The 17500-nt window shown below is 41.4% G+C and overlaps 2 protein-coding genes across 2 annotated transcripts in view; both read right to left on the bottom strand.

Annotated features, from left to right (window-relative positions):
* Positions 1–17500, bottom strand: part of LOC128517161 (beta-enolase) — a 95157-nt gene that overhangs the window by 69500 nt on the left and 8157 nt on the right. The gene's annotated exons all lie outside the window — the stretch shown is intronic.
* LOC128517163 (voltage-gated potassium channel subunit beta-2) overlaps positions 1–17500 on the bottom strand; it is a 33564-nt gene that overhangs the window by 10517 nt on the left and 5547 nt on the right. The gene's annotated exons all lie outside the window — the stretch shown is intronic.

Here is a 17500-nt window from a genome sequence, read left to right as displayed (position 1 = left end):
TTAATTACAGACATGAATCATTAACATCATGTAAAAAGTGTCAGGATCTTCTCATCACAAGGGGGGGAGGGGGGGACAGGGAAAATAAAAAATAAAGAAAGAATAAAGAGACTGCACACAAGAGGAAGACAAAGATAAGCAGACAGAGAAGGAGACAGAAAACAATTTAGGAGGAGAATAAGAATTAAACAGAGAGTAAAACAGATAATGTGAGAGAGAAACACATTCACACCAATAAAGCCTCTCTGAACTGAAAAAGAGAGAGAAAAAACAAAAGTAATGAAAACTGAGAGAGAGAGATGGAAAGAAAAGAGGAGAGAGGAGGGGCAGGCGAGCAGATGGACAAACAAACATGAACAGAGACAGAAAATGAACAGAACAATTAAGGAGAAGGAAATAAAAGAAAATAAAGAAAAAACAAAAAGAAGAAACAAGAGAAAGAAAACAGATAAGATAATAGAAAGTGAAGGAGATTAAAAAAGAATTAAGAATGAAAGAAACAGAGAGAGAGAGAGACAAAAAGACAGAGACAAAGAGAGAGAGAATCAAACAGTAAAAAAAGGAAACAAAGAACAATGCTTAAACAAGAAGAAACAATGATGAGTGACACACGGATGAGTGACACACTGATGAGTGACACGGTGATGAGTGACACACTGATGAGTGACACTGGGATGAGTGACACACGGATGAGTGACACACAGATGAGTAACACAGTGATGAGTGACACACTGATGAGTGACACGGTGATGAGTGACACTGTGATGAGTGACACACGGATAAGTGACACACGGATGAGTAACACAGTGATGAGTGACACACTGATGAGTGACACGGTGATGAGTGACACGGTGATGAGTGACACGGTGATGAGTGACGCACTGATGAGTGACACACTGATGAGTGACACACTGATGAGTGACGCACTGATGAGTGACACACTGATGGGTGACACTGGGATGAGTGACACACGGATAAGTGACACACTGATGAGTGACACTGGGATGAGTGACACACTGATGAGTGACACACTGATGAGTGACACTGGGATGAGTGACACACTGATGAGTGACACACTGATGAGTGACACACTGATGAGTGACGCACTGATGAGTGACACACTGATGAGTGACACACTGATGAGTGACGCACTGATGAGTGACACGGTGATGAGTGACGCACTGATGAGTGACGCACTGATGAGTGACGCACTGATGAGTGACACACTGATGAGTGACACACTGATGAGTGACACACTGATGAGTGACGCACTGATGAGTGACACGGTGATGAGTGACGCACTGATGAGTGACGCACTGATGAGTGACACACTGATGAGTGACACACTGATGAGTGACGCACTGATGAGTGACGCACTGATGAGTGACGCACTGATGAGTGACACACTGATGAGTGACACTGTGATGAGTGACACACTGATGAGTGACACACTGATGAGTGACACTGGGATGAGTGACACACGGATAAGTGACACACGGATGAGTGACACACAGATGAGTAACACAGTGATGAGTGACACGGTGATGAGTGACACACTGATGAGTAACACGGTGATGAGTGACACGGTGATGAGTGACACGGTGATGAGTGACACGGTGATGAGTGACACACGGATGAGTGACACACGGATGAGTGACACACTGATGAGTGACACGGTGATGAGTGACACGGTGATGAGTGACGCACTGATGAGTGACGCACTGATGAGTGACACACTGATGAGTGACACACTGATGAGTGACGCACTGATGAGTGACACGGTGATGAGTGACACGGTAATGAGTGACACACGGATGAGTGACACACAGATGAGTAACACAGTGATGAGTGACACACTGATGAGTGACACGGTGATGAGTGACACGGTGATGAGTGACGCACTGATGAGTGACGCACTGATGAGTGACACACTGATGAGTGACGCACTGATGAGTGACACAGTGATGAGTGACACGGTGATGAGTGACACGGTGATGAGTGACACACGGATGAGTGACACACAGATGAGTAACACAGTGATGAGTGACACACTGATGAGTGACACGGTGATGAGTGACACTGTGATGAGTGACACACGGATAAGTGACACACGGATGAGTAACGCACTGATGAGTGACACACAGATGAGTAACACAGTGATGAGTGACACACAGATGAGTAACACAGTGATGAGTGACACACTGATGAGTGACACGGTGATGAGTGACACTGTGATGAGTGACACACGGATAAGTGACACACGGATGAGTGACACGGTGATGAGTGACACGGTGATGAGTGACACACTGATGAGTGACACACTGATGAGTGACACACTGATGAGTGACACGGTGATGAGTGACACGGTGATGAGTGACACACTGATGAGTGACACTGGGATGAGTGACACACTGATGAGTGACACACTGATGAGTGACACGGTGATGAGTGACACGGTGATGAGTGACGCACTGATGAGTGACGCACTGATGAGTGACACACTGATGAGTGACGCACTGATGAGTGACACAGTGATGAGTGACACGGTGATGAGTGACACGGTGATGAGTGACACACGGATGAGTGACACACAGATGAGTAACACAGTGATGAGTGACACACTGATGAGTGACACGGTGATGAGTGACACTGTGATGAGTGACACACGGATAAGTGACACACGGATGAGTAACGCACTGATGAGTGACACACAGATGAGTAACACAGTGATGAGTGACACACAGATGAGTAACACAGTGATGAGTGACACACTGATGAGTGACACGGTGATGAGTGACACTGTGATGAGTGACACACGGATAAGTGACACACGGATGAGTGACACGGTGATGAGTGACACGGTGATGAGTGACACACTGATGAGTGACACACTGATGAGTGACACACTGATGAGTGACACGGTGATGAGTGACACGGTGATGAGTGACACACTGATGAGTGACACTGGGATGAGTGACACACTGATGAGTGACACACTGATGAGTGACACTGGGATGAGTGACACACTGATGAGTGACACGGTGATGAGTGACACTGGGATGAGTGACGCACTGATGAGTGACGCACTGATGAGTGACACTGTGATGAGTGACGCACTGATGAGTGACACACTGATGAGTGACACACTGATGAGTGACACTGGGATGAGTGACACACTGATGAGTGACACGGTGATGAGTGACACGGTGATGAGTGACACACTGATGAGTGACACACTGATGAGTGACACACTGATGAGTGACACTGGGATGAGTGACGCACTGATGAGTGACGCACTGATGAGTGACACTGTGATGAGTGACACACTGATGAGTGACACGGTGATGAGTGACACGGTGATGAGTGACACGGTGATGAGTGACACACTGATGAGTGACACACTGATGAGTGACGCACTGATGAGTGACACGGTGATGAGTGACACGGTGATGAGTGACACACTGATGAGTGACACACTGATGAGTGACACACTGATGAGTGACACTGGGATGAGTGACACACTGATGAGTGACACGGTGATGAGTGACACTGGGATGAGTGACGCACTGATGAGTGACGCACTGATGAGTGACACTGTGATGAGTGACGCACTGATGAGTGACACACTGATGAGTGACACACTGATGAGTGACACTGGGATGAGTGACACACTGATGAGTGACACGGTGATGAGTGACACACTGATGAGTGACACACTGATGAGTGACACACTGATGAGTGACACTGGGATGAGTGACACACTGATGAGTGACACGGTGATGAGTGACACTGGGATGAGTGACGCACTGATGAGTGACGCACTGATGAGTGACACACTGATGAGTGACACGGTGATGAGTGACACGGTGATGAGTGACACACTGATGAGTGACACACTGATGAGTGACACGGTGATGAGTGACACGGTGATGAGTGACACACTGATGAGTGACACACTGATGAGTGACACTGGGATGAGTGACACACTGATGAGTGACACGGTGATGAGTGACACTGGGATGAGTGACACTGGGATGAGTGACGCACTGATGAGTGACGCACTGATGAGTGACACTGTGATGAGTGACGCACTGATGAGTGACACACTGATGAGTGACACACTGATGAGTGACACACTGATGAGTGACACTGGGATGAGTGACACACTGATGAGTGACACGGTGATGAGTGACACACTGATGAGTGACACACTGATGAGTGACACACTGATGAGTGACACTGGGATGAGTGACACACTGATGAGTGACACGGTGATGAGTGACACTGGGATGAGTGACACTGGGATGAGTGACGCACTGATGAGTGACGCACTGATGAGTGACACACTGATGAGTGACACTGTGATGAGTGACGCACTGATGAGTGACACACTGATGAGTGACACACTGATGAGTGACACTGGGATGAGTGACACACTGATGAGTGACACGGTGATGAGTCCTGGGATGAGTGTAAGGTCGCTTATGAAATATCACATCTTATTGATTAATTGATTAATGTTTACGTTTCAACACCACAAATGTGACGTGATGCATTAAAAGACTTTCCGTGTGAGTGACGTAATAAACCTGACTGGTGTGAGAAGTGAGCTGCAAGGAAAGAGGGCGACGCTGGAAAACAGCATTATAGTGTAGTGTACAGCACACACACACACACACACACACACACACACACACACACAGAATTAGAACATATCACACACTCCTGGAGAAGCAGAGAGATTATTCTGACTACGCAGAGCTCTGAGCGAGATAAATGGCTGCTGAGTCAGCACACAGCCCTGCAGGACGCCGCCGACTTAATGAGACGCTTCAGAGACCGAATCTAAGACATTCAACATCTCTCTCCCTCACTCTCACACACACACACACACACACACACACACACATATGCACATAGAGAAGAAAAATTCAGTCATTTCTTCTCTGACCAAAGGTTTAATTATGTTAAACATGTCCATTGGAGGCTTATTCTGTACTGCATTAAAACACACACACACACAGACACACACACACACAGACTTTTTCTAATTAAAATAAGTGGTGAGCTCGAGATCGCCTTGTTGTGAGATGAGGAGACACCTTTGATACACATTCACAGACTTCCTCTCACCTGATTAATGCTAAAACTGTGGGCGTGTCCTGGGAGGTGGGAGGAGACGGGAGAACCTGGAAAGAGGTGCGAAACTGCACCTAGGTTCAGGATCAAACTGAGAAAGCTAAAGCTGATAAAAAAACCTTTCTGTAATGATGAAGTATCTCCTGTGAACCAGCCCTTAAACAAATATTATTCTCCATAAAGTCCTAAATTACAATATGATGCTGTTTAAATCCCAATTCGAAAATATGACCCCGTCCTTGATCGCCCCGGCCCCGTGCGCTCTCTTACAGCCGGGTCCAGTAGAGGACGAGTTGCAGAAAGAACAGGGAAGGACAGGGTTGCCAGAGTGGATGCATTTAAAATGCTTAGAGTCTGTTAAAACTAAAACATTTCACAAAATGAGAAAGGCAAAGTCTAGGGTCAGATAGTGTGTGTGTGTGTGTGTGTGTGTGTGTGTGAGGAACGATTTCTACTGGTGGGTTAAGAAAAGAGAAGAGGGTTATGTTGTGAATGATGTCCATAAATCAGAGAAACATACAATATTAGTTTTCTCATCGCGAGCCTGATGGGTAGAAGAGAAGTTTCATTTCCTGATGTTTTAACTAATTCATGGTCATTTGTGGGATTTTATTTGGTGCTGAAACCTGGTAACTACACAGTAAAAAACGCTGGGTTGTTTTTTCTCCCAAGATGAACTTGGCTCCTCCCCCAGAGGTCACCGGTGGATTCAGCGGCTGTCAGTCAGAGCTTCGTGTCTCTCTTGAGCTCCCACACCGCTGATGACGGTTCATTTAAGGGAAAATGACGTTAAATACAAGGTCTGTATACACATGTTCACTCACCTAAGTCACATATGACTGAAATATTATTACTATATGTGAGATTTATTACTGTTACCGTGTTAATGTTACACTCAAACTTTCAGGCTGGTCTGAGGTAAGATAATTTAGCTGACAATAGCTGCTATAGTTAGCCAAAGAACCCCACCTGTGTGTGAAAGAAACGGATAAGATGTCTGAGCTTTTTATCTTTCTCTGTAGAATGTTTGCAGGGTGACGAAGCTGTAACTGTAGTATTAGCATGACGCTAGCATTTAGTTAGGGTGCTAGCGTTAGCAACCACATTAACTAGTCTGCCTTAAAATATACAGTATGAGCTTTATCCCAAAAGCCATGCTTATTTTGCTTATTTTATTTTTGGTAGTCTCTGTCTCCATGTTTTTGTTTCAGGTTACCTATACCCTAGCTTTGTCATTTTTTATTTAGTATAAATCCTGTTACACATTAAATTGATAGTCTTATTCAGTTTAATCTTTATTTAACAAATTTTTAACTTTTTTTTATTTTCTTTCTAAGGTTGGCACCAACATGGTGGAATACCTCAAGCAGGCTGAAGTGTCAAGGCCGTACCCCTACTGTACATCCTGACGTTGGGAGATGATGACCAGCGCTGCTCTCAGGCATTCGTCATTCTGGTGGGACAGGCTCTGGAGCAATGCACACTACTTGGGGCGGTTGATGTGTGCTTCAAGGCATTTTATATTTTTGACATTAACTATTTAAAGTAGTGTGTACCTGTATAGGACTTTTTGTAATGTTGCTATGAAATAGCGAGGCCTACTTGAAAAGTCATAGACAGTGTTTGTATGTGACAGTGTTTTGTAATAAACCAGTATATACAAGTAATTTAACTGTTTAATAGACATGGGTAGTTTTTTTTTTTTTTTTTACAGATTCACTGTAAAACATGAAAATAATAATAATAATAACCTATTTGTGAGGTAGAATTAACTCAACATTCCAGTTAAAATGAACCAACATCTGGGTAGAACCCCTGCCTGCCCTGACTCCGAGACAGCTTTACATTTGCAAGTAAGGCTAGACACCACACAAAACTCGTTACTTTTCTAACTATTTATTCTACACTTTAGATATCCTTTGTTTTTGCCGGAGAAATGCAGCCCTAATCACATGACTCCGTTTGACCAATCAGGCGCAATAACAATAACCACATGTAGTCACATGACCACACACATGCCTACGATGTGTGTGGTCATGTGACCACACATTGAGTACGATGTTTAGGCTCCTCTACTCACCTCTGGTTATTGATTGATTTCATTGAGGAGATGAGGACTGCAGATCCAAGGAGTGCAGAGACAGAGAGGTTTTCCACAGAGTTGATCTCCATTTCCACCCAGGCAGGCCGATTATGTCGGTTATGAAAAGACGACACATCGAATGTTTGATGCTCAGTAATAAAAACATAGAAAATTAAGTAGAGTCAAGCCACCGACTCTTTTAAATCTGTGAAGTAGAGACTTGTGGATGTTTCCCTTTCCAAGGTAAGATGATATAATTAAATCTAAAGCACCAAAGTAAGATTAAGGAATAAAAACAGGCATTAATGCGGCCCACCGGGGACATGGACCATGGTGACTGGGGTTGGGTACCGAAAACTGGTGCCAATACAGCAGCGGTACCTATATAACCAGTATGTACCGGACCGAAACAGAACGTGAATTTTGAAATATTTGTTCTCTGGATTTATATATTTTTGTAGATTAATAGTTTATTAGATTAAATAAAAACATTTAAAGCACGAATCATCAGGAAATGAGAGACCATCCGAGATGCGCGTGAATGCAGCAGCTAACGTTACACTCGCTCTGACGACAGCAGGCGGTTTAACATTATCTCAGCTTGTTAAATGAAACTTTTGTTAAAATTCCTAAACTAAACGGTGGAAAGTGTGGCCATATTTCACAAGAAAGGATTCCGACACCGCGACGTGCAGCGAATGTTTTACAGCAGTGGCGTGTAAAGGGGGAAACACGTCAAATCCAATAAAACATTAGAGGGCAGACGGAATAAAGTTAAAAGCAGAGGGAGGCACCTTGTTTGACAGCTTGTGGACAACAGCTGGCACCATCACACCAGTAGTCCCAGCCCCCCAGCACCCAGTCATACCAACCGTAGCAAAAAGGAGTCACAGACTATGATGACGACAGCAGCCTGTCCGCAGGTTAGTCGTAGGTTAATGTAATGTTAATTATAAAATGCAAATCTTGCATTCATGCTAATAAATGGTCAAACCAGGCCCGTAGCCAGCCTAGTGCAAGGGGGGGTTCTTTTTTTTTAAAAAGTGGACCTTTTTTCTCAGTATTTTGTATTTGAGTATTTACTCATTTTGTATTTCACTTTGAGGATTAAATACTGCATTTTAGTGACATGTGCTGGATTAGCTTGTCTGCTGGTATCATAATGTGCATGCTTTTGATGCACCAAAAATATTTACTACAATGTTGTCAAATTGCTTATCGAGATCACGTGCAACCACACACACAGAGTTGAAAAGTTTAAAAACCACACTAACAACAGAATACATTTAAGGAATTTTTACTGGAATATTATTAAACTACAAATTCAACTTCTCTCATCAACATGCTCTCTCATTTCTTTGTCTTTGCCTCTTCACTTTATTGAACTTATATAAAATATATATAATATTCAACGAATTGTTATTTATATAGTCTATTAATTAGGCGAAATATAATAAAATATGTTAAATTCAACCTTTAAAATCCCAGTCATATAGAATAATTCAATCTTTATAAGCATGTCGAGCATTTACAGTAGGCTATCATTTACATTCAGAACGTAAAGTAAAGAGATCGAAATGAGGAATATAAACAAATATAAAAATATTACCATTAATTATCTAATAATAATAATACACAAATATTACGGAGAAAAGACGATCAGTTAATGTACTTACAAGACTGTGGGATGAGTAAAAATTATTTTTTGTGGGCTTATTTTATTTTATGTTGTATGTAACAATTATTAATGGTAAACTTCATTCGAATGCTGTCTACACCGCGTATAGACACTAGACAGCATCGCCTATGGTTAATAGAATAATTTAATAAATTTACTAATTTAATAGAATAATTTATTAATTCAAAATAAAATGTTAATAAATCCTAATATTATGCATGGTCAAGCAGGTTTGTTTACGCATTGAACTCGTCGTTCTTTCTTTTATTTATTTTTTTTGATAGATTAACATTATTTAACATAATAAATTCACAGATCCATCAGATAGGCTCCTGTCTGTTAATGTTTATTTAAGATGTTACAGACTTGTCATAGCCATTCAGACTGCTCAAGAAAAGGCACAAGAGAACTATTCTGTGTGATGTGGGGTTGACGATTAGCTACCACTTAACTAGCGTTAGCAATTTGATCTTGAGGTAGTAACAGACTTACTCTGTTTGGTCTTTTTGAACATATGTTCAATATTCTGCGATAATGACGCTGCTGCCTGCTTTCTCTTCCGTCTCTCCTGCTCTTTCTGACCCATATTATACACCGCTGGATGCCGCCGCACACATTTAAAAAACGTCAGTTGCTGCGCAGGTTTGTCACGTCGCGTTTTTTTTTTTTTTTTTTTGTAAATTGTTTTGTAATAAAGTGTTATTTTAAATAATGCCCAACAATTTTAATCTGTCTCAAAAATTTTTTTTTTAATAATAATAATAATAATAATAACAAAAGATTCTGGACCTTTGGCAGTGGGGGGTGAGTCATTCGAACCACCCGAACCCCCCCTGGCTACGGGCCTGTCAAACGATTGTTGTTGTTTTTTTGTATTTGCTTATATATTCATATATTCTTTAAACTTTTAATATATTGTTCAATTTTAACCATAAAATTTTTTTTACTGAATTCACTGAGCAATGACAGCACAGGTGGCAGGAACGAGATTGTTTATCCACCAGCGCGGAAATACAGTAGTCTCGACGGTCAGAGCGGTCGCAGTGTCTTTTTTCCCAGCTTTAACACTCCTAGTAGCCATTGTAAGTCAAAAATAGATGCTCGTGTGGTAGAGTATAAAGTTATTATACCCTAAATAGTGAGTTTAACATCCAGAGATAAATAAAGGAGTGAAGAAATGTAGAATTGTCCGAGTGTCTGTCTACCACGTCTACTCCACGTGGCTGCTAAGCGGAATGAAATTGAATGAAAACGACAATGAAAATGTTTAGTTAAACTAATAAAGGTTTGTTTTGCATTATATTTCTCCACAGATGCCGTGTGATTATTCATTTGTCCACCACATTGTTTTTAGTCTCATTTTTGAATAAGGACAGAGACAAGCTGTATTTTTGACAGCCTACACAAATTTGTCTTAAAAGTCCATACTTGCACACAAGTACCAGAACTATGGCCCAAAGTGTGTGTGTGTGTGTGTGTGTGTGTGTGTGTGTGTGTGTGCATTTCAGTCGATGATGAGTTACAGAAGTAACAGGTAATGACAGGGTACTGTATGTAAAATGTTCCACACCTTGTCTCAGATCGTGTTTATTAGCTAATTAAATCTAAATCATTTTCCAAACTAAGGAAGACAAAGTGTATAAGCAGACAGAGACTGTGTGTGTGTGTGTGTGTGTGTGTGTGTGTGAGTGTTGATGTGATGCACAAAACTATGTCTACTGTGAAACTGAGAGAGGAAAAGGCAGATTGATTGATTATCATGTTTAACTATAAGTGCAAAGAAATGTGTAAAAAACCTGCACCTGGCATCCCTGCTTATCGAACGCTATTACCTTAACCATCTAAACCTGGTAAGAGAGCAGAACCCCTGCTGCACGCTGCGCTGGAGGAGGGTATGATGTCGACTCCCCTCTAAACGTCCACTCCATCACAGCCTAAAGCCCGGGTCAGGGGTGAAAACCCTCCACTTCACTTAGTCTGAGGCTACTGTCCTTATTAATGTCAGCCTGTGTACCTATAGAGCAGTGCACCGGGGCCGGTTCTCTTCATCTCACACACACACACACAATACACACACACATTTAAACAGATTTAATGACAAATTCCTTTGTTTACGTCTCTAATTCAGTTTCCTGCAGCCACATTACACTCAGTTCACTCTGAGTCTCGATACATCACATGATCTGATTAACACTCCTGCTCATCTCAGATAACTTACACTGGCTAAACTAATCCAGGTGTGTTTAATACAACAAATCACTCTGGATTAGGATTAATTAGGAGTAGATTATTAAACCCAGGGAATGAATAATAAATAACGTATTGTTCAATAATACACACACACACACACACACACACAGGGAAGGAGTAAACAAAATCAGCTTGTGGTCAGCTTTGTGATATACAGTACACACTGCCTCAGAATACTGCATTGCACCGCAACTGGGTGGGCGAGAGAGAGAGAGAGCAAGGGAGAGAGGGAGGGAGAGAGAGGGAGAGAGAGAGCAAGGGAGAGGGAGGGAGAGAGAGAGAGGGATGAGTGAGAATGTAATAGAAATGAGACAAGGAGCAAAATGAAACAAATCAAAATAACAAGAGAATACATCAGGAGAGAGAGAGAGAGAGAGAGAGCGAGGGAGAGGGAGAGAAAGAGGGAGAGAGAGAGAGAGGGAAACAGCAAAATAGAATAAGGGAGAGAGAGAAATGCAGCGTGACAGAAAGAAGGGCTGAATGTAATGAATGATAATGGAGACTGAAGAAGCAAAAATGATTAGAGATTCTGTTTATCTCTCTTTTATTTAGCTTTTTTTTAAACTATCTGCTCTTGTTTATTTCTTGTGACTTATTACTAAGCTTTGGCAATACTGTACAAATGTTAATATTTATCATTAAGCACGTTTGAGTCTTGACAGAAGATGAGCAGACTGGGGACGTGAGAGAGAGGGAGAGAAAGAGAGAGAAAGAGAGAGAGAGTTGATTAATTGATGTTATATATATTTATTATTATTATTATTATTATTATATATATGTATATATGTTATTTTATTTATTTATTATTGTCATTTTATTTGTTTTTTATTAATAATATATATATTTTTTATTTGTGTGTTTATGTATGTATGTATATATATTTTTTGGGGGGGGGGTTTGTTTATGTCTAACTAATATGATATTCTTTTATATCTAATACGTTTATACTGTATAGGTTTATAAATTCAGATTAATGTAATTAATGGTTTTTAATGGTTTTGGCAACAATGTAATACTTTTGTTAACATTTATGCCAATAAAACTCTTCTAAACTGAACTGAGAGAGAGAGAGAGAGAGACAGAGAGAGAGAGAGAGACAGAGAGAGAGAGAGGAAGCGAGAGAGAGAGAGAGACAGAGAGAGAGAGAGAGGAAGCGAGAGAGAGAGAGAGAGAGAGAGAGAGAGAGAGACAGAGAGAGAGAGAGGAAGCGAGAGAGAGAGAGACAGAGAGAGAGAGAGAGGAAGCGAGAGAGAGAGAGAGAGAGACAGAGAGAGAGAGAGAGAGGAAGCGAGAGAGAGAGAGAGACAGAGAGAGACAGAGAGAGAGAGAGGAAGCGAGAGAGAGAGAGACAGAGAGAGAGAGAGAGGAAGCGAGAGAGAGAGAGAGAGAGACAGAGAGAGAGAGAGAGAGGAAGCGAGAGAGAGAGAGAGAGAGACAGAGAGAGAGAGAGAGAGGAAGAGAGAGAGAGAGAGAGAGAGAGAGAGGAAGCGAGAGAGAGAGAGAGAGAGAGAGAGAGAGAGGAAGCGAGAGAAAGAGAGAGACAGAGAGAGAGAGAGAGAGAGAGAGAGGAAGCGAGAGAGAGAGAGATTAGCCGAGATGAAAGTGTTGGCGAAAGGAGTTAGAACTCAGTCAGGGTCCTGCACTGATTAATATCCCTCCCATCGAGATACACACACACTACAACACACACACTGAGAGACAGAGAGAGAGAGAGCTGGAATTAAAGACAGAATAAGAGAATAAAAGAGAGAAAGAGAGAATGAGAAACAGATAGACACACAAACAATAAGAAAGAAAGGGAACTAAACCCTCCATAGATGTGATCCTCTGGTGATTCAGTACATTCAGGTGGTCAGCTGACTTCATTTTATTGCCCCATAACGTTACTGAGTCTCGACCTGAGTAACTGATCAACCCCAGATCATAACACTGTCTCCAGAGGCTTGTACAGTGGACACTATGCATGATGGGAGCATCGCTACATGTCCTTTCCTTCTCACCCTGATTGAACCCTGAAATTTAGATACACTTTAAAACCAGGATTTCAGCAGACAATGTTTGTGTGTGTGTGTGTGTGTGTGTGTGTGTGTTTAACTTCCTGAATAACACACACACACACATTTTCTCCCTAATTTAGTCGTGTCCAATTCCTCCCCGCCACTAGGGGGCTCCACATTAAGGCTACTACTACCACTCAGCCGAGAGGGCCGAAGACTATCACGTGTTTCCTTCGAACCGCGTGACGCCAGCCGACCGCATCTTTTCAACTGCTCGCTCACGCACCGTGGGGGCGGAGTCACACACTCGGAGGACGGCGCTATCCGCTCACAGACGCCCCTGATTGGCTGTAGAGTCGTGATTAATGTGGGAGCACAAAGTACCTCTCGTCCCTCCCCTCTGATAGAGCTCGGCCAATCAGCTCTCTCTAGACCTCCGGCTGCGAGAGGTTACAGCATCACCCGGGAATCAAACCAGCGGTGTGTAGTACCGGAAGCAGGACTTTCCTAACCTGCTGACAGTTGTGTGTAACTGCGTTGCGTTGTGTAACAGCAATGAAAACAGCACTTTCACAATCGAGAGGCAGAGAGAGAGATTTATTGCTATGCTTAAGTACCAGTCTGTGTTTTTCACACTTAAGTAAGTCCAAGTAGAAGGTGAGTACTTGTGTATTCGTTGGCATGTAAATGGTGGACTACTTTTACTCAAGTACAGGATTTGTGTATTTTATTCTCCTCTCAAGACACTGATTACACTCAGACAAGTCTGATGTCTTTAAACTCAATCAATAAAAAAATATCTAGTTAATCACAGCCGTAGTCTGCTGTTAGTCTCCGATTTACTGGTATTATAAACCTGCAATGTTGGAATAAAGAGATGCAGGAGAAACTGGTTAAAGGAAACAGATCATGCAGTTTTATAAAACCTTAAACATTAACTTTTACCTAAATGACATTAAAATCTCTCGAATGAGACGGGCGTGTCATGCAGCGGGTGGGTAGTACGAGGGCGCGGCTCGAACCCTGGAGCTGCCTGAGCCTCCACTCCGTTGTCTTATGTTCAATGTGTTCTTGTACAAATGGTTCCCCTTGAAGGGGGCTCGAGCACACGACTGTGGTTTTATCCAAAAGCTTTTTATAATGAAACCTGTCGTTCAGCACCTGGTGATGTTTCCTCAGTCGTCTCATTATCCGCTTTAAACGTGCCGTTATCACATACCGCCGGGTAACCGGGAAGCCTTTGAGGCCAGTTTATTATATGATCCATTAGTGTAAAAAAGGAGCACATTAAAAGTTCTAGATTAATCACGTGCGTTAAAACATTAATATTGACGGCCGTGTTTAAACCGACCCTCGATAGCGTTTAATCCGTGTCTCTCAACTCGTGTGTGTATCATCAGGACAAACATTCCAATGGATGTTTACTTTAGATCAGAGCCATGACCGAGTGATCGGAGTTATGTTTAATAAAAAGACCTCACATAATAAAGTAATGTTATCTGGCTTCACCTCAGCAGCATCCTAAAGGAAATAAATCATTCATCTCTGGATTTCTGAAAGATTTCTCTTGTGTTCCACAAAAAAGCCAATATTTCACAAAGTCTGCCAGGGTGTGTAAAGTTATGAGCAGAACTGTATATTGTGTGTAAGTTCGTGATGTGTGACTCTGAGGACCAGGACGCAGACAAAACACCAGCAGGTTCTGTGTCAAGTGTAATCAAAATAATAACGTGTCCTTTATAAACGCACACACGATGGAAATAAAATAATAATAAGAGCAGATTTCACATCACTCACACACACACACACACACACACACACACACACAGAGAGGAGGTGGGATGACGAGACATCACTCAGGTCAGTCTGATCTGCTGCTCTCGCTTTAGACGACATGAAATCAAACGGACGATCTAACGGAACAGGGCGACGGCTAGATTCACGCCGACAAGCGAGTGTGTCTGATGACAAACGGGGTTTGATCTCTCACACACACATCACACACACATGTGAGAGCCAACTGTTTCCAGAGCTCAGTTCGGAGGAGAAAAGCTCCAGAGATCAAACCCACTGCATCCAGCATCGCGCTAATGTGCCATCACAGCTCCCCATCATTTACACCCTCATTAGCATGTTCCGTTAGCATTAGCAACCGAGTGTCACAGCGGGTGTGTGTCAGACATGTGCTGATATTTCTGCATGTGTGTGTGTGTGTGTGTGTGTTTCTCTTTCCATCTTTTTATCTACTTTCTAAAAAAGTCATATAAACGTTCTTTATTTATTTTATTGTATGTTATAGGTATTTATTAATTATTATATATCCACAAAGTTACAATTTTATATTTATTTAAAAAATACCTTTTGCATGTAATTGAAAATGTAAATCATTTTTGTATTTATTTATTTTCGGTATTTATTTATTTCTGTATTTAAGCAAATAGTTTTTTGATATATAATTATATAAGGTATAAATGAATTAAAGTTTATTATTAGCTCTCGCTGCAGCTCTCGCGTGCGACAGATAATCCCTTAAATCTTTATTATACCGTATACGGAGTAACACAGAACTTACAGCCTTTCATTTATTTGTTTATTTATTTGTCATGTATCTATCACACACAACATGATTTTTGTTTATTTATAACCATTTGTTTAGTTTATTCATAAAAGAAGTAAATAAATAACTATAATAGGCTGAAATAAATCACGAAATGTGACTAAATCTTGCTTGTAGGAACAAAGAAAAAACTAGCAAATGAAATTCATTAATTAACACAAAATACAGAAATGGTGAATAAATAATTTCTTTAAAAAATGGTATATTTATAACTTTAATAATTTCATAATTTCTTATAATTTTTAATACACTCTTTATTGATGGTTTTTAGCTTATTATTATTATTATTATTTATTTTACCTTTTTATTCTTTAATATTTATTCACCTTAAAATTATTTAATTATCATGATGATGCCGAATCCATTTTTATATGCATGCAGAAAAATGAACTGTAAAGGATGTTAGTCAGCTCTGTATGAGAGAGAGAGAGAGAGAGAGCTGTATTATACACCCGTCCTGTCAATCACTGTTTCCAGCCAATGAGAAATGAGTTTGTGAGTCTCCACCTTTTCTTTTGTCCACTTTAATCACGACGCTTTTTGTGTTTGGAGAAGACGTTAACAACAGCACGATGATGAGAGCAGATCGGCTTCCTGTGCTCTCTACACACACACACACACACACACACACACACACACACACAGTACTGTATATACAAAACCTGCAAGCTTCTCAAGGTCTCGGAGTTTCGTCTCGTTTATTAAACACAATTTAATTACAGCACAACAAACAAAATGACACACAACAGGAATTCAATACGGAGCTAAAAGTCTGCAGGACTTATTAACTACTTGTGCTCCGACTCTCCGAACGAGGAGTGTATTAATGACAGAAGCACTGGGAGAGCGAGGACGCTAATCCCATAGACGACCCACCAACAGTGCGAGAGCGAGGACTATAAAACTATAAAACATCATCAAGTGTTTCATTACAGGCAAAAGTGTACCGAGCCTTTAAACTGGATTAGATTAGACTCAGACTAGATTAGATTTAGATCACCAGGGGCCTTCCGATACGATTATTATTCCACAGTCCATCAATACGATGATGCCGATTCAATTTGTGTTGCAATTCTCTTAGTGTCTGGATTTTATAAATTTGATTTGTTCTTTTATTTAGATTTTTGTTACAATTCTTAACCAACTGCAGAATTATAAAGAAACTTCTGCAACATTTAACCACCACAAATGCAAACTGGGATAAAATAAAAAGTCTTTTAAAGAAAGAGGCTGTGATACATGAATTGCCGCACAAAAGAATCGATTGTTCTCTCTCCGATTTTTATACATTACAGGATTTAAAATAATATTGCTTAAATGTTAAAATGCTGAAATGCAGTACATATTGGGTGAAATGCTGTTATATAAATATCTGTATAATGTATATACACTACAGAATAATAGCTTCAATAAATTTCGAATGAAACAGTTAATCTGATAATCTGTTCTACTCTGACCCGTGACCTCTAAAACACTTCTGTTTTGTTAAGCAAAACTTATATAATCTACAGTTTCAGCAGAAATATCACGTGGGCGGGGCCCCCGAGTGGCGCAGTGGTAAAGAGCTCGCCCTATCATCTGGAGATCACTGGTTCGATTCCCGGGTGATGCTGTAACCTCTCGCAGCCGGAGGTCTAGAGAGAGCTGATTGGCCGAGCTCTCTCAGGGGGGAGAGGTACTTAGTGCTCCCACATTAATCACGGCTCTACAGCCAATCAGGGGCGTCTGTGAGCTCA

Source organism: Clarias gariepinus, unplaced genomic scaffold, assembly GCF_024256425.1.
Source record: "Clarias gariepinus isolate MV-2021 ecotype Netherlands unplaced genomic scaffold, CGAR_prim_01v2 scaffold_37, whole genome shotgun sequence".
Classification (NCBI taxonomy): Eukaryota; Metazoa; Chordata; class Actinopteri; order Siluriformes; family Clariidae; genus Clarias; species Clarias gariepinus.
Note: the sequence above shows the minus strand (reverse complement) of the source record. Positions and strands in the feature narration are given on the sequence as shown.